This window comes from Brachionichthys hirsutus, chromosome 14 (assembly GCF_040956055.1).
Source record: "Brachionichthys hirsutus isolate HB-005 chromosome 14, CSIRO-AGI_Bhir_v1, whole genome shotgun sequence".
Lineage (NCBI taxonomy): Eukaryota > Metazoa > Chordata > Actinopteri > Lophiiformes > Brachionichthyidae > Brachionichthys > Brachionichthys hirsutus.
In genome coordinates, this window is record NC_090910.1 from 5340427 (window position 1) to 5351638 (window position 11212).

Consider the following 11212-nt stretch of genomic DNA (forward strand, 5'->3'; position numbering starts at 1 on the left):
GGATCCGTTAGATGAGGAGCCCTCCCATCCCGGTCCGGTTCAGAGTCACTTGAGCCGGACTTCAGGGACTAATCTGATCAGCAAAGACTTATAGGACTCAATGTGGCCTTCAGCATAAATGGCTTCTGTAACTCAAAGTCGAACCTTTTGACGTGCGCAGTATTGATTTTGTGTTATAATCCACCTGTGTGATCATTACTGTCGCGACTGAATCAATCCATTTGTTAAATGCAATGAGTTTGCACGTCAGAGGGAGGACGGCTGACCTCTGACCCAAACTGCCACGCGGCAGCTCATTGTGACAGCGGCAGAGCATCACGACTGACCGAAGCTCAGCCTGCTGCTGCTGCACAGGAAGGTGAATCTGCTTTTGAAGAAAGCACAGTCCGTTTGACAGACGCCCTGCAGGACAAAGACTGTTACCAAGTTAGCATGCTAAATATAGAGACTTTCCTCTTTGAGGCGGCTTGTTTGTGATTCGGTCAGATTATTTAATGTGGGGCTTTTGTCTTGCATATAGTTAGAACAAAGCATTTGGGACACTTTTGTTTGAGTTTTCAACCTGACAACATGAGAAAATAAATATAAGGGGGGGTGGGTCTACAGATATGTTTTGTATTTGGCAAAAAGTGAGATTGTTGTTCAAACCATAATTTATAATTTAATTTAAAGGTTAATATTAATCGTTATGTCTTAAAAGGGGATAAAAAATCCTCCTAAATTATGCCAGAAGCTCTTTTTTATAAACGAGTCAGCCTGAAAACATCCCCTCATCTTATCTTAATACTTGGATGGAAAAAGCTTTTTCCATCTTCCCTTCATCTGGTCTCAACTACTTCTACTCCCCAGTAGAATTTAGTAATTTACATTTCCCCAAACGCCTTTGAAAATCTTCATAAGTCATGGGGGAATTTACTGCACTGAAGATTGAGTGTACAGACTTCCTGTGAGTGTTGAGTTTTGACAAAAAAAAAAAAAAAGGAGAAAGCTTCTAAAAGCTTCCCGGCTATAGAATAAAAAGATGGCAGGGAAGTCTCACACCAACTGTCTTTGAGCGAACGAGGCTCTAGAAGTGCCGGCTGAGTCACCGCCACTTCTATTAGACAGGATTGAGAGACAGGAGTGAGAGACAGCGAACAACACTGTCGGAGATTCTTTTTTTTCTTCTACTATCCCAGTGCATTAAATCCACTTCCTGTCCTTCTTTAAAAAATGTCATTCGAGAATTTTAGAGACACAGTGACAGAAAGTCATTTCCAAAGACTTCTTTGATGCTGTCAGAGCTAAAGAAATAAATAAAAGAAGTCAGCTAGTTTTGTGCCTGCAGATCAATACTTCAAATCAAATATCGTGCCATTATTACCCAGCACTCTGAAAGTCGTCTGGCTCTAAAACTTGGCTTTCAATCTTTTTAGTTCCAATGAGTCTCCTCTTGCAGCTCATTCCTTGTCACAATGAGTCTCATGCGGGGATGTCTAAAAATAAAATCATGTGCTTAACATCCAACATTAATACATCTTGATTACATCAGCTCCTGCCCAGGCAGCAGCTAAATCAATTAGCCCACCTGTGCCTTTTGGTCCACAGCTTAAGTTCATAATATGGACTCTGTGGGACAGCATCAAAGACCAATAACAAGAAGACAGTTTACAGTTATTAGAAGTGGGCGTAACAGTTCACACTTTATGTGGTTGTTTAAGAACCAAGCAGCCGCAAGAATAATTAACTAACGTCTCATTATGTTTGAAACACGTTCACACATTTTCACATCAGTCATCATCCTTGTCAGATCTTTCAGTTTCCAATATTTAATCCAGATTAATTTTTTTAACTCTCCTGTTTATGGCAGAAAATAATAAGAAACTCGGATTGACAGGGCAGTTGTCAGTGAAGAATAAACTGCTAGCAGTCTAACTAATAATGTATACACATCATTCATTTATTTCCTATTCAATAAAGTATAAAACCAGATTAACACTCACAAACCAAATAATTATCAAGTTAATATTTTGTCTTTTAAATATATAACCTGGCTATTTGTTATATTATGTTATTATATGCTGCTATAAAACACACAACCCTTAAAAACAGGTAGGGATCCTGCAGGCAAACTTTAAAATGAAGTTGAATAACTTGAAATGAACTTGCGTTTAGTTTCAGACCCTGAGCATCTTTCATGCACTCGTGTGTTTCGTGTGACAAGAGTAGAACCTCAGTCCATCCTTGCCTGTGAATAATCTTTCAATCCTATGTTGCACGTATTAATTGCTTTAGTAATTTATTGTAATTTATGTAAGTTATTTATTGTCATTTCGCATCAGTGGTGTAATTTATTTTAGATTAATTGTTAGTTTGCACTGGCGGTGTAATAACATTTTATTTTTGTCTTTCTAATGTTACGTTGCATCAATTGCGTAATTTAATATTGGATTTATTTTTATTTGTATTGTTTTTTGTGGATGATTTATGTACGAAGGACTTTCAACGGAAACAAGCCCGCAAGGGCTTTTTTGAAATGCTCCTCTTAGACAGGATGTTTGACGTTATTTGTACTGTAATACATGCTACTGTGTGACTGTACTTGTACTCTAACATTCTATCTAATAAATATATTCATCATCATCATCACGTGTTTTTAGAGCATTTCACATTTTACAAACGGTTTAGAGCGGGCTGCTGGCTTTACTGCAGAAGAGAAGCAGACACATCAGCAGTGACTGAATATGCATGAGAGAAGCTTGCTGCATAATCCTGGCGTATGACAGTTTGCCAGACCAATAGCGCTGTGGATTTAGAGAAAAGGTGGACGGAAAGACCCGTTTTTCAATGCGGGGTTAGCTGATTATTTCGTTTTATTGTATTATTGTTTTTATTAATGTCAGTGCTGTGTTTAGAGCTTATTCCTCTTATTATTTATTTATTTTTATAGGCTTTTTTTGTGTGTGTGTGTGTGTGTGTGTGAAACTGCAGCTAGTTAATGTGTATAGAATGTTTTATGGTCTATAAAAGAGCTTTTCTTAGCTGTAGTGGATGAAATCAGCAACAACCTTTCAGTAACACAACAGTCGTCTATCGGCATCTCCTTTTGATTGTAGTGTTGTTGTTGTTGTTTTCAATTTTCCGAAGCTGGTGCTCTGCAGCAACTTGAAGTGAAAGCTATTTTTGACTTGAATGATCTGAGGTGAGTCAGAAACAAGACACGCTCACACAGCCAGGCTAATAAAGCCTTTCCTTACAACAGCGTCTGTATGGATCAAACCCAGAACGATCAATTATGACATAGAAGAAAAAGAAAGTGACATGACAGCATCAAAGGTTTATTTTAAGTGTTTTTACTTTCACAATGGCTTTCTTGGACAAAGGAATGCTTTAATTTGAAGATAGACTGAAGCTGTGATTTATAAAGAACAAACTCGGTTCTTTAAAACACAAACCACTAACGCGATAAACCTGCGTTAACAGCCTTTGTTGTGTGCTGCATCAAGGGGGAGATTACTGTATCCATATTGCAGGGTGCATGTTGGATTCACTGCATGGAAGGGCTTGAAATCAGCATGCCGACAGGCTGCGGCTATTGACTTGGTTCCAAGAACATTTCCCACCTCAGCAGAATGAAATTGCTTTGTGATCTTCTCCATTCACATAAAACTTTAGAGCTCAATTAAATTGCAGTAAGCTGTTTTAAAATTGTTCTTGAACTTTTCATTCGTGGAGGCCAACAGCGCTATTTTACACTAGGAAATAATTCAACAGTTTGTCAGGAGAGTATCCACTCAGTCGGTCACACCTCCACGCTGTCACCCACTGCCTCATAGGTTGATAAGATAAATGTAGATGAGGGGGAAATTGAAGATGAAAGAAAGTCTGAATTCCCAGAGCTATCATCCAGTTTAGAAGCACACATAGTGACAAGGTTTATGAAAGAACCTTGAGGCCATTGCAAGTGATCAAAAACGTAACTGGAGGAAATGTTTGCAATTGGATCTACTTTTTCAGCAAATTGAAATGGATTTCTGATGTTATCAAATTACGTTTAAACACATGGAAAGATAACGTGATGAACGATGCATCCTTAACAGGATACGAATGTCTTGTCTGACTCCTTATCTTTCCCTCAGGGACAATGCATCCCCTTTCAAAATCGAATTTCAGACAGTGTGGGTGAAATAATTCAGGTGTCACTGCCTCTCTCCCCTTCCTGTAGCACTGCTCTCTATTCATCCTACACAGAAGAACAGGCCAATGTACCAAAATGTAAATGAGATCTATACATGCAGGGAGACATGATACAAAAGTACAGGACATTTTTAGTGAAGATGCACAAGCAGGTATGAGTTATTTAAAATACATTTAAAAGCAAACACACTGATGAACTGTGTCACAAACGTTGGATGAGTTATATCATAAAGACGAATTTAACATCTGAAAAATGGCTCGAAGGATGCATCGTCGGCTCTGCAGAAACCTCAACATCATTACCGGTACCTTCCTCAAATTACGCCTAATGAACAAACAAAATCAGGTGATTGGGAGCCTCAGACACATTAGCTGAAGTGTTTGCCGGAGTCTTGCCGTCAAACAGAGGATGTTGCTACTTATCTGCACCCCCCCCCCCCCCTCCTCCCGGAGGAAGTTTATTATTTTCTCTTTGTCTGAAAAGGGAGGCAGGAATTTTCCATCAATTTTGTGCTTTGAAGCTTTGAAGAAATATTAATCAAAAACTTGTTTATTTATACCCTCATCCATTTTACTTGTGACGCTGTTTTGCTGGTGTATCAAACGCGATGTGTATGAATAATGTATGAATGTGCTTCAGGTAAATAGAAGCCTCGACACTGATTTTACAAAGAGTTTGACCTTCAAAGCATTAATAGCCTTTAACTGACAGTAATTGTCTGTCACTGGTCCTTTTTATCAGCAGAGCTCTCCCACAGGAAAGTGGATGACCTCACGGTGAAGGTCTGCCATTAAAGGCCCCCACGGTCTGCTCGCCTGCCATAATAACAAGGAGAGGATGTTGTAGCGATGGAAGCATTAACCTGGCCTGGCCGTGTTAGGCCACCGGGCAGCGCTGCGTGTTGAGACGACGGCGGATATCTGTGGGTCTGAGTTTAAAGATGAGAGAAGAAAGCAAACGGCTCGCAGAATTACTCTGTTGTAAAAGAGGAAGATGATGATGTTTCGCCATCTTTTTTTTTCTTTTTTACATGCAATACAATGTAGAGTTAGCCGTTAGCATTTTGGACGAACTATGTTTCTGGAAACAGAAATGTAATCATTGTTTGGTTGTTTGGTTGTTTTCCTGTTCGATTACAACACGTTTTAACATTAACAAATGATGGCCTTAATATGCTGATGTACAGCATTAGCATCCATTTAAATCGGGCCTGGGCCACCTGGTGTTTTTTAAAGCATATTTGTGAATAATTCTAGCTGATAATTGATCCTATGTGCTCACCTACTGCAACTCCTAAAATATTTTGTCTGTATGTTTGAGTGAAATTTTCAGGAAATGTTGGGAATGTTACCAGGAAGAAGTGTACAAATACAGTCGTTTAAAAAAAGTGAATGTTACACTAGTTTTGACACAACCTTCACTAAACAGCAAGAAAGAAATACTTCCTAGAGACTAAAAGAATAAAACCACAATGGAAAAATCCCTTCTTTTCTTGCAGCACATGATAAACTCCGGAGGGTTTTCTTCTTCCCTCTTGGCTGAGAAGTATCCAAGCTGTTTCTATGGAGGCTTTCATGCAGGGGGGGGGGATCAACAGGAGTCACGAAGAGAATGGAGAATGGCACAGATGTGCACGTTAGGGGGGGGGGGGGGACTCTGGGCAAACAAAAGCAGGAAGAGGGGGGGAAGAGCAGAGGGGGGGGGGGGCACTGGACGGCCATGTCGATGACAGACAGAAATAAAAATGTGCAGAAAAGACAATCCATTATTTGGGACAATCCGGAGAGAAGTGCTCTTTATTTGAACCTTGCCAGTATGTCTGTGGGGTTGTCACAGCTCAGGTGGTGGAGCAGGTGAACTTATGATTGCAGGACTGGCGTTTGGCATCGCATTTTGAGCAATTGCGATGCACCATGGAGAGCTGGGGGGGGTAAAAATGCAGTCCATTTGCAATGTGGAGAGGAAAATTACAGCCAAGCTTCAGCAGAATGGATCCCCATAGAGAAAATCCATCTGTCTATGAACTATAATGCATGCTTGCGGGAGGGCTGGAGCTGCTGCACTGAGAACTTCATGAACATTTTGTCAGTCGCGGAACATTTAAATGAAATGAGCTCATTACTGTTTTTCAGGATTTGTGAAAATGTGTGTTTGCTTGTGCATAAACCGTCACGCAGTGAGGCAGATACACAACGTCAGGTGTTTGTGATAGAGAGGCGGACGAATCAGTGCACTTTATGGATGCCTAATGGTTCTTCATTGAGAGAGGAAAGGTAAAAAGAAAAAAGAACTTCCTGTTTTCATCTGTTTTCCTACCACAAATGCAGCTCAGGTTGAGCGTTTAATTCTTTAACAGAAAAGCCAAGAGGAGCCTAAATCCGCTTCATGTCTTCCCTCTCTTTGCACAAACCACAAAAGCAAACATTTGTTCGTTTGAAATAACATTAAGGCAAACAGACATTAATTATCTTCTGAAAGCAGGCTTTCGCAGAAACATCAAATGCTTCTGGTGCAAGTAAATCTTGCGTGGCTACACAACAAAGACTAGTGTAGATGTAGAGAATGCGGCCTTTGCAAATCATTCTGCTGTAGGTGTCGTCTCTGCTGGAAACATTTCCTCCTCCTCACTGTGTCAGAATGACATATACAATCAATACACTCTTGCTGAATATAATATATTTGTCAAACAAAGCCGTTTTCCCTGCGGTAATACAACCCCCCCCCCATGCAGCTGATCGATAATGAATATGTCAAGTTGTTCTGGTCATTAATCTTAACCCCTTGGCACAAGCTGCGTGATAAAAGCCAGAGTGCAGCATTGGCTACGATCCTATTAAAGAAATGATGGACAAACAAATGGACTGATTAATAAAAACGTCACATGGAGGTGGAAACCAAAGGAATTTGATATAACACATACAGGGTTGGCCGAATCCTTCACACGCTACAATAATCGTTTAAAGAAAATGCTCTGATTCAGAGGTGAGATCCGTCATCCTCCCAGTGAATGTCCAAATCCATTCGGTATGTAATCACAGACGAATCGCAACGGTCGAATGAGCAAACGTGGAACAACTCGTAATCATTTTTCCTAAACAGATTAAAGGAAGAAGAAGGCCAAAAAGGCGTGGCGTCTGTCAATTGATGAAGTTCTAAAGACTTTGGCCTTGAAGGAAAGTCGGGACTGAGCCAACAAGCTGCTTGTCTGAGGGGCAAGAGTGCAAAGATGAAGACAGCATGGGAAAGAGGGAGTCAGTCAAGTGGTGATAAATCCAAGTTGCACTGGAGACCGGGAGGATGGGCAGAAGAGCTCCAACCAATTGAAGGCCTTAGCGACATGCAACACCCGAACGACAACACAGTAGAGCCCGATTATACAAAGTGTTATCGCCGTCTGCCTCATTGTATTCACTAAAGACAAAATCAAAATGCGACTCACGCTAATTTGGCTGCTCCCTTCCTCTGTAATGATCCAATAATGGCAACGCATGAATAAACACGCATGCTAATTCACTCCTGCAGGAGTACTTACAGCAAATTGCGTCTTGTAAAATTAATTGACAATATATTTTCCTTTATTAATCCATTTCAATAAATTATCCCATGTATTATATAGGATACAAATATATTATCAATACATTAAATATACTGTATCAAAATAAATCTGGCGCCTATATTACCCCTGGTTTATTCTTCCCTTAAATAACAATTAAAACGATCCACTTCCCATTCTAGACTTACCCTTAATGACAGTGTGTTTACCTCAATAACTATGCTACTACCTCGTTTAAATGTATATGAACCTCATACTTGTTTTTTTATATTCATACTTGTGTCTATTGCATTGCTTTGACTTGATTTTTGCACTGCGCAGAGCCTGTTTAATTCAATTGCATCACCGTTCTATTATTGCATTCAAGTTCTATTATTCTATTCTATTATGGCATCACGCCATCTCAAGCCACAAATGAGTGTCCTCTCAAACTGACCTGTAAACAGTTAATAAACCCAACTACTGCCAACACAATCATTCATAAACCGACTTTGAATCTTGTTGAATCATCTTTTGTTAGCCCCATCCTCAAATAACGTCCATGCAGTCCTGCGTAATGCTCGGGGAGCTGGCTCAGATTGCATTGAGCAAATTTTAATAAAGGCCAACGGAATACTAACATCTGTTACCGAGATGAAGAGGCTGCTTGAAATGTTAATTAAATTCCAATCGCATGTATTGACAAACACGGAGAGTTAATTACTGCCTAACGGGCGGCTAAACTCACAGATGCGGAGGCGTTGTGTAATTTCATCGTTCAGTCCATCCGATTGTATTTGCCGTCTATCAAAAGACGTAATTGGACAGGTGGACTTGTTCTAAATCAGGGCTGTCTATGTAGCACACATAAACTGGAGCGACATGCCCCCCCCCCTAAAAAAAACCAGATTGTTTCGCATAACAAGTGTTCAAGTCAACAGCAGCAAGAACAGAAAAGGAAATACCAACGAACAGTCTGGCTGATGGATGGTGAGCTGGATTCAGATTTGCAAATAGACCTTCTCTCACACACTTCTGTAGTGTCTGGACCTGGGCCTTTAACTGTATTCCCAAAACAGCCCTCTGCAATCGAGTGGGGGCTTTGGGGCAAAGGGAAAAATGGTGACCCATTGTTCATATGCATATTAGCCTGAAATTAAATGATAAAACCTTTGTATAAAAAATTACAGCTTCCTTCATCTCCATGTAGTTACCTGAGAAAATAACTAATAAGTCCTTTAAAAAAATTTATTCTGTCTGAACATTTTTCTTTTGTTGAAGGAAATTAATTCTGTTCATTACTTGTAATTACGGGCTTCTTTGTTTTTCAGCCGGTCATCTATTATTATTTCAGTCTTCTGGTTTGGGGTTTTTTAGGGGCACATTAGATCTATTTTGTTTGCATCGCTTGCAGCTACAAATAGCAAAAATTATTGTACTTTTATTATTGATTACCGTAATTTGGTGATTATTCAATTGATTTGTTTGGTTGAAAAATTGTTATGAGAATGAAACGGACTTATCGTTTCATCTCTTTCTGCAGTTTGTATCAGAATATTTCAAATATGGCGCAGTCAGACAGAAAGCTAATCATAGTGGTTAGAAATTACTTAATAGCAGTGATGGGCCATCAGGGCCAGCAAAGGTGACTCTGCTGGCCTAGACATACTCAGAAAAGTACTTTTTGTTTTTCCTTAATATGTAAATAAAAGTATTCTCTATAGTCTGTTCTCTTCATGTCGTGTTATATCCACTTGGTTGTATATTATGGTAGAGATTTCATCCAATTATATTTCAAGCCAGCTTGTGTCGTTAAAGTATCTGAACTAAACCTGGAGATTCGTCAGCAACCAACATGCATCGCTGGATTTTTTTTTTTTTTTTTCTTGCCCACGATGGCTAAAAGGGGTCGAAAAGATAGATTTGGTTGCAGATAATATACTTGCCACACCATTTTCAAGACCTTTGACAAAAAGGAGGATCAGTTAGCGATACTAGCCCCAGCAAGGATAAGGGTTTGACTGATTTTGAAGCTCCATGATTTTCTTCAGAGAGCGCATGGGACCCGTTTACGTACTGTGGCTATCCCTGTGCCCACTTGCTTCTGTTCCGCAGTCGTTCTCAGCATTAAAGCGCATTAAAAACTTGTGCCAGAAACACAACCGAATCCCATTGTTGCACTTTGCCAGGCCAGAATTTGTGCAAAGACACAATCAGCCTTTTTTTTTTTTTTTTGCCTGATGTCATTCGCCTTGAATTCTAAACTGGAAATCATTTCCTTCCCGGAATGCGTGTTATAAACACAGTCATGAGCGAGAACATCCAAGCACACGGAGGCAGACAAGTATTAATACGAGCTCGCCGCACTTCAATCTAATTATAGGCTTTGTGGGTATAATTACAAAGGATAACACTTGTGCTTTACAAGGAGATTTCTTTCAGATGGCAGCACAACAGAAGACCCTCAAGGCACGTCTCTTTGCTGTGAAAATGCACGGGGAGCTGCAGGGGTAAGCGCATGCTCGCTGCAGATGGAGGCTGGGTGTTCTGGTTTCTCCTTCATCACCACGCCGGTCTCGTACTCTAAAGCTACAAATCAGAATGACTCCCTTTAATGGCTTATATTTCATTTTTCAGTGAAACCCCTGAAACCCATTTTTCAATCCCCCCCTCCCCCAGGGAAACTATTTCGGCCTTGAGATGAGATGAGAGCTACTGCGGGGGAAACCACTGCTACTCTTCAGAGGATGGAAAGATATATGGTCTTAATAGCAGCAGCTGCAGGGAACTCACACTATTTGTCATTTATGGATGCTAGAGCGAGATAAGGGTCCTTTTGCTCTCACATCTTTGTTTCTCCTTGTTCTTATTACACGACAGCAAATGAGCTGAAATCTTGCTGATAGAGCTTGCTTTCAGAAAGGAACCCTCTATTTCCCTGCTTGTCCTCATAATGCTGGAGGGCCACAGCTGTTTCATGGCAGAGATCCAGGAGCGTCGAGGCCGAAGGTCTTAGCCGGACATAGACCACATCCTTCTCCGTGCTCTACGCTTAAATTAACATTTATTTATTTTTAATTCCAAAAGGATTTCCTTAAGTGTGTTGAGTCTGTGCGCTTGTCTGATGTTCCACTGGCCGTCCTCCTGGGTTTCAGGTCTCTCTGCACCACACACCTTGAAATTGAAATCCTGTAACCCCCCCTGGCTCGTGGGTCTAAGGAAGGAAGCCCGGTAGGTTCAATCAGCATCAGACCAAATACCAGCTCTGGAGAACACTCGCCCTCCTTCAGCAGCTCCTCCTGCTGCTGCTGCTAAGTGTGTCAACTCCTCTTCATCACTGAGTCACACTGCTCCAGTCGTCTCTGCTGGTCTGATCCTGCTCCCTCAGTTGTAGGTCACAATGGGGGGGGGGGGGCTCATTCCTACCTGGCATCACTCCAGCGTCAGTACAGAGCTCCAACACTAATTGTGCACATTTAGCAGCCTGACACACTCAGGCGGCA